This window comes from Perna viridis, chromosome 1, assembly GCF_037379345.1.
Source record: "Perna viridis isolate PV_CMFRI_1.1 ecotype Kerala chromosome 1, ASM3737934v1, whole genome shotgun sequence".
NCBI classification, from domain to species: Eukaryota; Metazoa; Mollusca; class Bivalvia; order Mytilida; family Mytilidae; genus Perna; species Perna viridis.
This window is the reverse complement of record NC_142445.1, coordinates 47097335-47113756: the sequence shown is the minus strand read 5'-3', so window position 1 is coordinate 47113756 and position 16422 is coordinate 47097335. Positions and strand designations below refer to the sequence as shown.

Sequence of the window (16422 nt, the reverse complement as noted above, 5' to 3'; positions counted from 1 at the left end):
TCAAAAACATTAGGTTCAGCTAAATTCTGACAGGGTAAAAGTGTTCAGCATGTTGAGATGTATCTATGGTCAAATTTTGGTTTGAATCCGTTTAGCCATGTTTGAGCTATTGCTTCAATGTTATTTCTTTCAAAAATCATCTCCTCTGACACTACTTGACCAATTGAAACCAAACTGGTATGAACATAGCGGTCAGACAGTAGTTTTTCGCATATATCTCCAAAACCGTTAGGTTTAGCCAAATTCTTTTCATTTTTTCACACCCTCTGTACGTCAGTCCGGACTATCTTCTTAGCAGCAATCGTATGAAAATTTGTGGGGTTGTAATATAACCACATTGAGATACTTTGTTAGGACAAAAAATTGAGAAATGACGGCTGTTGAACTTGCATGTTTTTCCGCAAAACTTAGTCTCATGCATTGTCTGCAACTCCTCCTTAACGACTTGCAGGATTATAATGAAACTTATTGGGGTGTTAAATTACCATATTGGGGTATGCATATTGTCAGAATTTCTTGTTTGAGTAAAAAGTTGAAGCATTTACGGCTGTTTGAGCTTTGGCATTTTCAATAAAACTTGGTCTGATGCTTTTTCCGCAACCTCTCCTTAATAACTTTAGGATTGTTATGAAACTTGATGGGGTGTTATGTTATCATATTGGGATATGCATATTGCCAAAAATCTATGTTTGGGCGAAAATTGTGACGCCTGTTTAAACTTAGGCACTTTTCAGTAAAACTTGATCTGATTAATTGTTCGCAACTCCTCCTTAAGGACTTGCGGGATTGTAATGAAACTCAGTCTAGTGTTAGACTACCATACAATACTGGGAAGTACATATCGTCAGGAATTTATGTTTGGACAAAAATTGTAGAAATGATGGCTGTTGGACATAGGCGTTTTTCAGCAAAACTTGGTCTCATGTGTTGTCCACAACTCCTCAACAATTTGAAGAATTACTATGAAATTTAATAAGATAATTATTACCATATTGGGAAGTGCAAATTGTACGTTCAAAAATCTGTGAGGGTGTATTAGTTCCATTAGGGGCAAAGTCTTAATTTGATCTATCGAAATTTCCTTTCCTTGTAAACTTACGAATTACATGAGTCCATGGTTATTAACAGGATAAATGCACTGTGAATAAATGAAACTGAAAATCCCGCGCCTACTTTTGATAGCTGTACCTCAATTCTTATAAATTTTAATGAAATAAGAAGTGGAAGTTCAAAGTATTGGAATATTAAAGAAAAGGTAGGAAAAGAAAGAACGCTTAATCTCTACACTACTGAATTACATGAGAACTTGTCAATTCTTTTCAACCAAGTGTAGGCATTTCAATTCGAACAAAATGAACTCTTTAATGGTGACCAATATTAAGTTCAGTGATTTTTTTAGATATCAGTCTTTGGTTGAAAAACATTCGGTTTCTTTTAAAATAATGAATAATGATTGTTTTTTTTTGTAAATTGTTCTTTCCTGATGTGACTGCTGATTTAATGATTGTGACAGTAGCACGAAAAGCTGTTTAATCAGCACTGGTATATTCACGCCGCAATGAAGAGGGAGGTTTAGTCGCTGTAAAACCTAGATATAACCCACTATTTCATTTGAAATGCATGTACCAAGTCAGAACCATTGCGGTACCAGCTGGTCGGGTGGTGTTGTATCTAATTTGCTTGATTTATTTTGGACTTGACTTGATTATGAACCGGATTAGTGTTCGGTATAGTTTCGTTGTTTCTCTTATTATTCAACAAGTCATATTCTATTTGAAAATATGCAGACGTAACGTGGTCCTTTTCTATAATTCTTATCGAAAAGCCTTCGAAACGGATAGCTCAAGATAAAGGTCACTTGAAAAATTGTACAGCCTCTACCATTTTTTGACTTTTCATGTTTTGTTACTTCCTTATACAGGGGAGTGCAGGAGGTCGCCGGTTTGGCCTGGTCATATTAAGGATATTAAAATTTGTAGTTCATGGTTTTCCGCAAGGCACGCAATATTTAGGGGATAGTGTGACGACTGGTTGCCTCGGAGTAAGAATGATAATGTGTCCAAATTATGATGACATTCCTACCTGCGGGCTGTTGCTTTTGTGAGCTAGTACAATAAAAATCGCGGTGGACATGACCCATTCTACGGATGTTTCTAGAAAACCAACAGAGGACACACACCCAACCACTGCACCCGAGTCTATATATGATCTGAACCATTTAACGTGTATTTCTAGAAACCACCAGAGGACACATACCCGACCACTAGACCTGAACCCGGCTATGACATGAGCCATTCGACGGGTATTTCTAGAAAACCAACAAAGGACGCCTTCCTGACCATTGCATCTGTTCCGGACATGACATGAATCAATCGGCTGGTTCTTCTAGAAAACCAACGAAGGGCACCTTAGTGGCAATGGCATCTGGTCCAGGACATTACGAACCATTCATCCGGTCTTTCTACAATACCAGTAGAGGACGCCTACCCGATTATTGCTGCTGATCTATGCTCTAGATAGCATCTGATAGAATTTGACCGACATGTTTTAGAATAAACATTATAATGAAATCTTATTTTTCATATGAAATGAGTGAAAAGTTTTGTGGACTTTTAAAAAATTAAGAATTCTCAAAAGGTAAGTTATAAAAAGAAAAACAATTCACTATGGATTTCACACTTGATATGATTTGTTAAGTCATTCTTAATGAGTTAAACAATAATTTCCTGTTATTACACATCAAGATGAAGGTGGGGGACAAGGCGGTATTGTATGTCGGTGTAATATTTTACTTTTGTTTTGGTAAGTAACATAGATTATAGTACTGATAAAGATTTTGTTTTGCAAAGTAAAAGTAACAATTTGCTAATTCAAAACCATACATGCTTCTTATCCAGACAAGTGTGGTTAATATTCTACTATATTTCAGACAAGACTATTACAACTCATTTGAAGTACTAATTTAATGCCATAAGGAGTTCCAATATGTCTTATTATTATAATGTGCTGTCATACACGTTCAAAGTTATTATTCCTATCATCCATCCTCATATTAGTTTGATTGTTTCAACTTAACATTTTATAGGTACAATTTCTTCACAAACGATATACGTCAACGCTTTTGTTCATCAAACTATCACCATAAACTGTACACTCCAGGGTTCAATAACATGGAAAGGGCCACCTAACATGTCAGTTTATTCATGGAAAAACCAGCTGAATCTACCGGGAATCCCGGAAAACATGAGAAACCGTGTTAATATAACCGGAGATTTTGACCATGGACACTACAATCTGCAAATAAAAGACGTTCAACCCAGTGATGCAGGGAAATATGCGTGTGTTGATCAGAAAGAACTTCGACAACTTTATATCCTTAGTGTCAAAGGTAGGTAATAGAATTTACGATTGAAACCAACAAGACAATTAGAGAAACGCCCTTTTATAATTAGTCATTTTATAGCTTTCAAGATTCGCAATTCAACCTTAAAATTATAACAAGGGAAGTAGTTCTTATTTAATGTTCCTACTGTCCAATCACAATGAAGTGTCTCTTATTGTTATGTTCATCTATAATATTTTAAAAATTGCCTGTGGGGATTCACACACATACAAACACGATGTTAAAGGAGTGTTCATTTAAAATTCATCCCAGGTCATCAATTGGTCACTTAATATAGTTAAAAATGAATTTCAATCGTACAATTCCTATCAACTTTGAGAAAATATTAACAGAATTTAAAGTTTATCAAATATGGAACTTATTTACGTATTTATTTCTTCAACATTTTTAAAACTTTTTCGGAATGATATTTCTTTTCTCCTGTATCACTCCAAGTCGGAACTTAAATTTTTAAAAGATTAATTAACATTATCATAGTTATACTATTATGGATAATAGTTTTTGTTGTTGTTTACACCTATTATATAAAAGATCAAAACAGTATTTAGATAGACAGAAAATATTATTTAAACACATAATACATTAAAAAAAATCAGAAAAATAAGATTGACGACATTATACCAACAAAACAATTCATTCGAGACGTGTTTAGATTTTTAACGTTTTTTTTTCATTATTCTGTTTTTCGAAAAATAATTGCATTTATAATTTTGAAATCCTTATTTCCTTATTAATAATTATACGTTGGAATGGAATTATTTTGGACTAACTGTTGATGTTTCGTTTTTGTTTTGTGAATAAAAGACATAAAAGTTAATAAGCTCATAAAACATATTCTAAAAAAGAATATTATGCTTTGTGTGACCTTGATACATCTCTTTCTTTTTCAGGTGTAAAACAACAAAAGAATCTATACATAATTTGATATCACAAGACACCATTGACGGATTATTTAACCAAATACATCTCACACAATAGCTCTAGGACACAACAGTCTATCATATTATCTCAGAGTCATTCGAAGTTTTAAAATCAACTGAAAGCGTTCTTTGCTCCATTAGAGAGTTCTTGTAATAAAGTTATGTAATAACCATGTTTTCTCAGCTGAAACATTGAAGTGGTTAAAAAATCCTAGTCTGTTCTGAAGGACTCTTTACCGGCTTTATCTTCTAAAGCCTTATAGTCTTATAGCCTAATAGAAAAGATTTGGTCACAGAAAACATTTGTACCATAATATCAATATACTTGATATTTGTATTTTTACAGTATTGTCTTCCTCTTCTAACTTCAAATGAGTGTTTTTTTTTGCATCGAATCACAGCCCCCTATGTTATTTGTATTTTACTAGATTACCGGCCGTTCTGTTCAAGTTTTTGTTATTGTCATGGAGCGGTAAAAGCTTTCCATAAACATATCTTGCTCTGCATAGACGAATGTTTGGAGCATTTTTCATTATTTTAATTGTTGGATATTTCCTATCTCAGGCTGCTGCCATGGTACTTAAAATTAAACGATTTCCAATGACAATGTTATTTTAAATCAATTTTTACCCTCAATATGCAGAATAACTTCTGTTTGGACTATTCAGTGAGCTTGAAGGGTCCAACGTGTACCCCTCCCCCTCATCAAATTCATGACATTTGTGAAGAACCTTTATACCTTCCATTTACGAATCAAAGAGTGGGTCTATGTGAAATTCAGATAGGCGTTCAAGCAAGTTTTTTAAAGGTCAGAAAACATTCACCATGTTAACAATATAAACAAACTGTTTGTACCATCTAAAAAGAAATATAGACATGATTTCCCACACTTGTTAAATTGTTCTGTTGTTTAGGCCTTGAATATCTATTTTATTATTTTACTTTTTCGAGAATTAATACAAAATATAGTAATATGAACGTAATTCTTTAAAATATTTTTTATTTACATTGACTTCTATTCATATTTATGTGTTCAGTAGAATTGTTGTTATGTTTTGATAATTTAATATTATTGAAATGCTAGAAAGTGCTTTGTTTCCAACATACTCCTGAATCATTACATTGATTGTTTATCGGTGTTTACAGTACAACGAGTGATATATTTAATTTCAAACCTTCATTAAATGACAAATCACCTAATTAACATCCCTAAGTAGTTGACAATTGAAAAGAGAAAAAAAAACTTTCAATCAAACCTAAATTGAAGTACCTAAATGAAATGATAACATATTCCTTATTAATTAACTACCTTAAGTCTCATTCTCATGACGAGAATTTACATATGTGAGAAATTTACTTAAAATTTGCATATGTGTGTAAAGTAAATTCACTAGGTGTTCGTATGTGCTTTTCTAATCAGCAAATCAATTGATAAAATCGCTAGTGATGGTTTTTGAGAAGGTTTTAGGCAATAATGTATGGGATGGGTCCCTCAATTATTTCATATTAATGTAGTACTAGTTTTCATTAGGTTTCGATTCATTTATTGGTTACTGTTATAATTTCGAAAATCGTAGAGTGAAGTGCAACCTGGAATTTGTATATAATTGCATGAATTTTAATTGACTGATTGACTGTTAACTTTACGGAACATACCACCTTTCACAAATCTCCACTCCCCCCAAAAATCAACAAACAAACAAACAAAAATGCAGAATTTTGACATTGAAAACAGGGCGTGGATGAAAAGTGGTCATTTATTCATTATATTCTTTTCTTAACAGGAGAAAATTTAACGTGTATAGCTTATGTTTATTGTTGCTACAGTACAAGGACTTGCTTCTTCATAAATATGCAGATTGACTAGTATATTCGTGTTATATACTAGTCGGGCTACATATATTCCTATGCACTCTACACTGCGGTAACAAATCATTGCTCTAAAGTTCACTGGTCATCTCCTTGGCAGGCACATACAACATTCTTCTGTGGTAGCCTGGTATACTTCCATACTTAATGAATATCTGGCACGAGAAAGTATATCTTTTTATATATAGATTATTGAGAGAAATGGTCCTAGATTAAAAAAAAACCAAACAAACAAAAAACAAAATCGACAACCTTGAGCACTAAGAAAAAATAGTTCCATTATAAAAGCTTTTAAAGTAAAAGATTGGCCGTATCATTAAGTCTTCCAGCACATTACTAGTATCTTTTTCACCCTTTTAAGTGGCATTTCAAATAACTAATATGTTACATTGACAAGTCAACGCTAATAATAAGGTCCAACTGTACCCTTAATTTATTTTTCATCCGTGCAGAACTCTCATTTTGCTTGTCGAAAAAAACGGGAGTATGTAAATTTTTGTCATCCGTTCACATGTAGATCAATCTCCCAAATATCTTTGCACATGTGCAAAAGAAAATTATACACGTAAATGTGTTTACATGAACGAATTTGCAGACATGTGGAAATTTACATATTTACAAATAAGAATAGGGCTTAAAACATTTCATCAGATAATAGTCATTTAATCAAGGGAAGACTATTCCTCTATTTCCTGAAGTGAACTATGTCACTGTTAAACGTTTGACAGTGAAGGATTTTCATTCCAAGGGAATTACTTTTCCTATTTTCTTCCTCAAGCATATGTTTATTTTTGCTTTAATTTTGCCAATTTATTTGGCTCCCTTTTCAGGTTGGAATTTCCCCGATCTAAATATTGATCAGTTGGACTGATGGAAAGAAAGGTTTTAGGAAAATCTAAATTAGAATTATTTTGTAGAATTTGTCCGAGCCCTTTCCCGTATAAAAAGTAATAAAGTCCTTGGTGACGTCTTTAGTCTTTTGCTTGTGTGACTTGTTTTGTCTTATAATTAGACCTGTCTAAGTTTTCCTTCTTGGTACTGTACGAAGTACATGCAGTTCACTTTTATTATGACACTGTTATTATGAGGATAGCCGATCTGTGAAAAAAAAAAACAAAAACAAAAAACAAAAAACAAAAACAAAATGAAACTGAAAAAAACCGCGTCTAGTTTGATAGCTTTACCATTAACACTTTTCTAATATGAAGAATTATTGCTTTTCACCGAACTGTCAGCAAAACAATGGGAAAGAGTAATCAAGGGAACCAAGGTTATAGCGGTAATCAAAAGAATGTAATCCAGGGACAAAGACCAGACATGGGAAACAGACAGACACAACAAAGAACATAAAGTAACTGTAATCATACATACAAAATAACGAAGGCAAATGACCGACTCGGACTCTACTAAAAACTGGGAGCATGGACCAAGTGCACCGGTAGGGTTAGTATTCTCTGCTTTTGTAGAAAACCCACCGAGTTGCTCATAAAAAGTCAAGTTCAGGTAGACAAACGAGGAAAGGAAAACTATGACCCATTGAATAAATCAGTTTCCATGGTGCTGATGGATACACCATAACGATCCATGATGACGACTATAAAACTTCTGTAGTGATGACTTCAATCTTGTAGCAACATAACCCTGTTCCAGAAGCCTAGAGTTCTAGCGCGATACAAAAAGTCTGCGTAAGTTCGGCAAGCTCTGGCATAACGTCCGAGTTGTGACATGAAAATTTCATACGCAGGTGCTGAAAGGATGTTGCCACAAATGAAAGGACAGTTGACAATTCTAAATGAAAAGTCATCACGTTTGCCGTCAGTTTGGTCAATTGTTTTCCTTTATCATCGATTTCTATGTATAGGTCAAGATATGAGGCTGACTTGACAGTGTCTGTAGTATCCTTTATCTCAAGTTGTTTGGGGTAGGTGCGATGTATCAAATCTTAGAAATTAGGATTGTTTAAAGATAATACGTCATCTATATAGCGGAAACTGAGATTAAGATTAAAGGATCTAGCCAAACGATATTCTTTCTTTCGGAAAATAGTGCATCTTTCTTTATTTTCATGGGACCGACATTTATTACACTTACTAACTGCCATAGAGACAGATGCAGTAATTATGTCAATCGCATATTTCGTAATGAACCTGTTTCTCTAAGACACTACAGACTAAAAAAAACAACAAACAAACAAAAAAAAAAAAAAAAAAATAATAGCCCTTCCTTATAGAAATTGCTGAAAGCAATATTTACATAAAACAATACATTGTGATGAACAAATTCTTACCGGTAAGCTGTTGAAACGGTAGCTCAAGTAAAATGGTCAATTAAAACACCACCATTTGTTTGTTTGTTATAACTTTCCACTTCTTTGAACTGGACATTACATGAACCATTTGGCGGTTATTTACACCAGAGAACGACTAGCTACCCGGTCATTGCACCTGGTCCTGCATATGACATGAATCATTCGATGAGTGTTTAAAAAAAAAGAAGGAAAAAAAAAGAATATGGTGGCTACTTGGTCATTGCACTTGGTCCAGCTAGCAATAACTAGACACCCAGCAGAGGGCGCCTACCCAGTCATTGCACCTGGTCCACTCTTCGAGCTTTTGATGGAATTAAACAGATGCGTTTAAAACAAAACATAAAAATGAACCTCATTCAAAATAAGTGATATATTTTGTGTACTGAGAATTCTTAAAAAATTATTTTAAAAGCAAAATCAATGTAGTATTGATTATAAACTTAATTTGAAGTCTTAATAATTTTAATGATAAATTTCCTGTCATTACACAACAGGATGAAGATGAGATTTCAAGCAGTTTTGTATGTCTGTATACTATTGTACTTTTGTTTTGGTAAGTGATATTAAGATTTGTTTATATACATAACCAGAATTAACGCAACTGAAGAAAGTAAACTGTCTGCTATATTTCAGTCAAGAATATTACAACTTATTTGAAGTACGAATTAAATGCCATTAAGAGTCCCATTATTTAGAACTATTATGAGCTGCAAATACAATTTTGATCTGTAATGTCGAAATCAGTATTCAAATCATGTTGCCTCATTATAATGTATCAATATTAACTTAGCAATACATTAGATGACCAGTAGACCCTACCTTAATCTTCTCTATTTTATAGGTACAATTTCTTTACAAACGATATACGTCAACGCTTTTGTTCATCAAACTATCACCATAAACTGTACACTCCAGGGTTCAATTACATGGAAAGGGCCACCTAACATGTCAGTTTATTCATGGAAAAAAAAGCTGAATCCACCGGGAATCCCGGAAAACATGAGAAACCGTGTTAATATAACCGGAGATTTTGACCATGGACACTACAATCTGCAAATAAAAGATGTTCAACCCAGTGATGCAGGGAAATATGCGTGTGTTGATCAGAAAGGACTTCGACAACTTTATAACTTTAGTGTCAAAGGTAGGTTATGGAACTAATGTTTGAAACCAATAAGACAATTAGAGTAATGCCCCTATATAACTAGTCATTTAAAAGTGTGAGTGAAGCTTACTAAATGTTCTTCCCGCTCAATCACAATGCAAAGTGTCTTATTACCCTGTTCAACTTTTTCAAAATTTATGTAGGGTTTATATTTGCATTCCACACATAGTCACATACCCACGCATGTTGTAAGAGGAGAATTTGACAGTCGGACAGTAATAGGTGACAATGTATAAAGTGTAATTGTACTTCATGTAAAACTGTGAATTTTATAAACAAAAAGTCCTTATCACATTTCTTTCATTCAAATATAGAGCTTATTTATGAACTTATTTCTAGATCAGTTTTCAGACTAATTTAGAATAATTTAATTTCTTAAAAGCCTTCTGGATAGTTGGATCTCTGTGCTCAACATAGGCTATTTCTTAGTATTAATTCAATGTGGATCCTGAAAAATTCGAAAGATCTTCTGGAAACCCTAAATTCAAGATTACATATATTAGAACATAATAGCATTAAATTCTATGATTTTTCAACAATTTATACTTCTATTCCCCATAGTCAGTTAAAAGCCCGACTTAATAACATTATGCATTTTTTATCCAAAAAGATGGTACACCAAAATACAAATATATAGTTCTTGGTAGAGATTCATCATACTTTGTAAAAATTAATTCCAAATCAATTTCCAAATATGCCGAAGAAGATATGTTTTCAAAATACTAGAATTGTTTATCGACAACATATTTGTCCGGTGTTGTGGACGCGTTTTTCAACAAACGGTCGGCATTCCAATGTAAACAAATTGTGCTCATATACTTGCTGACCTATTCCTTCACTCTTATGAGGCTTACTTAATGGTTGATCCGATCAAAAAGTAAGAACATCGTTTAGCTAGATCCTTTAATCTCAGTTTCCGCTATAAAGATGACGTATTATCTTTAAACAATCCTAGTTTCGAGGATTTGATATATCGTATCTTCCCCGAAGAACTTGAGGTAAAGGATACTACAGACGCTGTGAAGTCAGCCTCATATATTTACCTACACTTAGAAATCGATGGTAAAGGAAAAATATTGACCAAATTTCACGACAAACGTGATGACTTTTCATTCAAAATTGTCAACTTTCCCCTCATCTGTGGCAACATCCCTGCAGCACCTGCGTATGAAGTTTTCATATCACAACTCATACGTTATGCCGGAGCTTGCCGAAACTATGCAGACTTTTTTTTATATCGCGCTAGACTTCTTGCAATTAGGCCTCTGGAACAGGGTTATGTTGCTACAAGATGAAAGTCATCACTACAGAAGTTTTATGGTCGTCATCATGACCTCGTGGATCGTTACGGCGTATCCATCTGCACCATAAAAATTGATTTGTTCAACGTGTCATAGTTTTCCTTTCCTCTTTCGTCTGCCCCGGACTTGACTTTTTATGTGCAACTCGGCGGGTGTTTCTAGAAAAGCATTGGACACTTACTCTATCGGTGCACCGGGTCCCAGATTTTTTGTGGAGTCCGAGTTGTTCATTTACTTTTGTTACTTTGTATGTATTATTTTATGTTCTTTGTCTATTTTCAAGGTCTTTGCTCCTGGATTACATTCTTGTGATTTCCGCTAGAATCTTGGTACCCTTTGTAACTCTTTCTTTTTATCAATTAATTTGGTTCTGTGACTTGGACAAAGATTGGGACAATTTAAGCTTATTCATGAGTTAAAACTGCCCAAAGTTGGTTAGTTCGCATTACATGGTTAAATAAACAGCTATTCTTAAGTAGACAAAAAATGTATGATTATGTATGTTTGCTTGAGAATATAATACTAGAATATTTATCCATTAAAAAAATAAAACAAAATATGAATTGTACTACATTTACAATAAAAAAAAATGTAATTCATCAAATATCATATCTGGTTTGTCAACAAGATGATAAGTTCCGCCCTCACTGTGTGAGCAAACACTAATGTTTATAGTTTGAACTAACTGAAACTGCCTTGTATTTAAATCGTAGATTACTAACAACAATAGTGTAACAGTTTGATAAAGGAGAGAACCACGCCCTATAAGAAAGTATTTTAAAAAAAAGTCTTAGGTATAGGCATTTGTCACCAAATGAGATTTTGAGATGAATTCTTATTTTATACGTTGATTGAAATGTTTATAGTAATACCGCTACACATCGTTCTCAACTGAAAATTATTAAGAGAAATTCAATTATATTGCATAATTGCTTGGTAAAAATAGTGGGTGCAAATTCCAAACACTAAGATTATGTTAAAAAAAAGTGACGTAATCACCGTGCTACTTTCAATTAGTGTTACCTTTTATTTAAAAGTTCTGTCTTATATAATTCATTAGACAGATTCACAACGACAAGTACACAAACCACCACACAGAAAACTTCAATACCAACAACATTAACCTCGACTCAAAGGGAAACAACCGACTCCAAGTCAACTGCAGTACCTCGCCCCTCTGTGACTAGCCCACCTACCGAAATCATAATTGCAACAGCTAGTTCTGCATGTGTAGTGATCGCATTAATGATCATTTTTGTTATTTGTCTTAAGAAGAGGAAATCTGTAGTTCTACAGCAGTTAATGTACTCATTTAAGAAATATGAAGATGATGGTATCGTATTCAAATTTTTAATGTATGAATTGTAGTTATCACATCTGTTTGCCCATTTACCTACGAGTTAGTTGGACCTTGATATTCGAAATTAATCAAATGCAAAAGCAAGACGGTTTTATTAAGTAAATAGGTGCTTATCTAGTTTTCATCTCATTTTTTGCGACAGATGATGGCATTTTAGTTATATAAAAATTGTCTTGAATATTATTCTAACAATCTTTACAATTAAATGAAACATTTGATTAACCTCCTCAAGTGATAACTATAAAATATAATTTCAAGATAAAAAATCTGTAAGTTGGTTAAAAAAAGGTGATTTTGTAAAATCTAAAATTATGGTGAAACAAAACCTCCAAAGCGTTGATTAATTGTTATTTTTTTTCAACTGATTTTGAAAGGAAAATGATTGAAAAATAAATAATTAGGGTTATTATAATTCACAGAAAAAAATAGTCAATTACCAATCTGTTGATTATTTAAATTCTCATAAATAAATAGTACATAGAAAACAATCCCAATATAGGGGCAGATGTGCAAATTCCGTCAATAGCTTAGACTGTAAAAAACATTTATCAGATGCATTGGGGATACAAATCTGGGATTAATTTCGATTGATGTCAATTGTTCAGTATTCATAGTCATATCTTTCCTGTGAATTCACTATTTGTAAACTTTCATTGGAATACCTTCTTTTCTAGACTCAAAGACGTATGACGCTTTTGTATCGTTCAAGTCTGAGGAAAGGGATACAGAATTCGTTTTTAATGAACTTTATCCACATTTAGAAATAGACTTAGGATTTAAACTCTGCATTCACCAAAAGGATTTTGTTCCAGGAAAAGGTAAATTGTAATTGTAGAAATGACAACTGAAATACAAGTAAACACACGTCCTTACTTACTAAGTTCTTGCTATGCTTTTTGACACATAGGACAAGGACAAGCTTACTCCAATCCTCATTGTAATCTTTGGTTTCCTTGCAGTGGTATCCTAGGTGTATCCTTTTCCCACTAGTTCTCTCTAAATGGTTCGACGTCAAGTTGTTTTAAGTCTTCCTCTTGTCCTTCTTGTTTCAGTGCCCATTTTAGGCCAACCTTTATCATGTTCGTTATTCTGTACAGGTCTACAATGGATACTTTACCTGGCGAAAAATTGTCATTATCCTCTTTCAGTATTTGCTATGAAAGACAGAAAGTTTGTTTATTGCTTTATCTGTCATTACCAAATATTTCAATTGGTCAAGTCTCCTGATTTCGGTTTTCACATGATGCAACCCTCTGACCAGCTGTTTAGCATTATTGCATTTTCCTAAATGGTGCAGAATACTGGGTGTGAAATATCTGCCACCAGTGAGGGATCTGTCACAGAAAGTCTTAAATTTTTAGGTTTTTTTATTTTTACCATAGATTTCTGAATTTCTTGCTTTGAAGTTGGGTCAGTATCAACGTGTAAGTCCACGAGTAATTCAAGTAAACACACTGGTAAATTCAAAGTCGTAACATGTAATGATGTTTGAAAACAACAACATATATATTTGATTAATACATTTTAAGAGTGATTTAATTACAAAGGAAATGTATGAAATTTACAAGTAAAAAATCCTTCAGGAAATTATTTATCTTTTACAAGATTCGAGTGAATTTGAAAAGAAAATGTCGTTGTTACTAAATTTTTAATTTGATAAAATATATAATTAGCTTTTCATTCAAAAGAGTTCGACAAAATAAAGAATAACACATTCAAATAATGCAACCTGCTAATACTGTATATAATATGCATTTTGTTAAATGCACAAGTCCGTTTTCACATGTTGCATGTTTTGTTTGTAGCTATAAGGAACAATATTGTTGATACTATCATTGACAGCCGCCGTACTATCATGGTGATCACAGGATTATTTACAAGAAGGGTACACCACCTTTGAGTATGAAGTGGCTCATCACGAAATGTTAACATCCAAACATATGATCATCCCTATCCTACTTGACCCCATTGAAAAGTTAGCAATCAATATGGATGATACTATAAAGCACATTCTGAAATCAGTAACATACATAGAATGGCAAAAAACCAACAACAAGAAAGCTGCTAAGAAATTTTGGAAAAGACTGGAACTGTCGATGCCAAAGAAGCCGAAGAGGGTTCAAACTGATATAGAAAGATCTGCGGTGTTTCGTACGTTGTAAACAAGTTTTTAATACAGCTTTTTACATTGAATACTCACATCCTGGTAGTATGTCATTTAAATAGTTTATTGAATGCTTATGTTTGCTAAGATTATATGAGTAAAAGGTAAGATAGACTTTTTTTCAGTTTCTTCTTCAAAATTAATTGTAATCAACATATACAATTGAATTAAATTTACATGTACGAAGTGTTCAAATACATATTTATGAAAAAAAACCCAAACAAACAAACAAACAAACAAATAACTAGAAAATGTTAAATAAAACGCAACTATTAACAAATATATCAATGATTTTTAGTCATTTAATAAATATATAGTAAATAGACACATTGTCACTTCATAGTAGAAGTTTCATTAACAAACAAAGATAACATTTTAGAATTAGAATATTTTATTATTCTAATTATAAAATGTTATCTTTGTAAAAGCAATAAGAAAAAGGCTTAAAGTACAGCGTATTTACAATATAATTGTATCATATATATATGTTATATTGTATATATGCTGTATTTTAATCCTTTGCCTTATTGTTTTAACAAAGATAACATTTTAGAATTAGAATAATAAAACGTTGTTCACCTTAGATGGTTCAATTTCCTTTCAATTGTCCGTATATATATAAGGGTCTGAAAAATTCCCAAAGAACTGTCAAATTTTTGCCAAGCAAATTTTTGGTCATTCCCTACGCGGGACTCGAACTCGTACCGCTGTGACATTTATGGCATCACCGCCTGCACTATGTCCAGCGCCCTAGACCACTCGGCCAGCTAGGTTATATAAAATATAGCTTTCGCTGGCTGGATCATTCCTCCTCGTAGGATTAATCTAGGGCTGTAACAGTACATGATGTATGGTAGTACGGGACAGTTCATTTAGATGTTAATATGTAGGATAGAGGATCAAATTAATGATGCTTGTCACAACAAATCAATATTATACAAACGTCTCATAATGTGACGACTCTATTTGCTACACTGTTCCATCAGATCAAATTGATACAGGGAAGGTATATAAACGTATAAAAAGGTCTGAAAAATTCCTAACGACGATGTTAGAACTATCAAATTTTTGGTCGTTCCCTCCGCGGGGCTCGAACTCGTACTGTTTTGGCAACACCGCTTGCACTAGCGCCCTAGACCACTCGGCAAGCTAGGCTATATAAAATATAGCTTATATATATATTATTATGCATGATTTTTCAATTGGTCTCCGATTTGTAGATCTTTTTCTAGAATTCCACCGTAACGTTTGATACAATGATATCTATGGGGTTAACATTTTTCGTTACTTCCGAATACATATTAAACATTTTTAAAAAAGAAAATGTGTAGTAAATAGTCCCTAAAATGACATATTTTCCATCTTCTTAAAATACTTTGCAGTTAAAATTAACTATTTTTGTTGCTATTATACAAAATAATTACATCATGTTTTATAGCAAAATTATGTATATTGGACGATTGCCGAAATGGAATATCCATGACTAAATTATGCGATAAACGCGATGACTTCTTGTTCCGTACATTCAACTGTTCTTGACAACCTGCGTATGGAATGTTTATATCACAACTCATTATTGTTAAAAATGGAACTACTCGGACATTTTGCACCGTGTTCGACTTCTTACAATAAGACTTCTGGAGCAGGGTTATGTTGCAATACGATTTAAGTAACAAAAGTATTATGGTCGACATCATGAACGTATGGGTCATGATGGTGTATCCATTTACACCATGATAACCAATTTGTTCACTGTGTCATAGTTTTCTTTTCTTCTGGTCTATCCCGGATGTAACATTTTTTAGCAACTCGGAGGATGTTTCCAGAAAAGCAGTAGACGTTTACTGTAAATAAGCATACCTAACGTCTTTATTAAAGTTAATTTAATCTGTTTTTTTTTCTTTCCTTTATATACTTTGACCTTCAGAACCT

The 16422-nt window shown here is 33.1% G+C and overlaps 1 long non-coding RNA gene and 1 pseudogene across 2 annotated transcripts; one reads left to right on the top strand and one right to left on the bottom strand.

The window, feature by feature from the left end:
• Positions 1 to 2655: 2655 nt before the first annotated feature.
• Positions 2656 to 14609, top strand: LOC148629054 (uncharacterized; annotated as a pseudogene). Its single transcript, XR_015920645.1, has 7 exons — positions 2656 to 2802; positions 3086 to 3388; positions 8952 to 9053; positions 9342 to 9644; positions 12027 to 12299; positions 13001 to 13144; positions 14132 to 14609. The product of XR_015920645.1 is annotated as an uncharacterized LOC148629054 (transcript).
• LOC148629055 (uncharacterized) lies at positions 6063 to 8827 on the bottom strand. Its single transcript, XR_015914827.1, has 2 exons — positions 8480 to 8827; positions 6063 to 6347 (listed from the first exon to the last, which is right to left on the bottom strand). It is a non-coding gene; the product is annotated as an uncharacterized LOC148629055 (long non-coding RNA).
• Positions 14610 to 16422: the final 1813 nt, after the last annotated feature.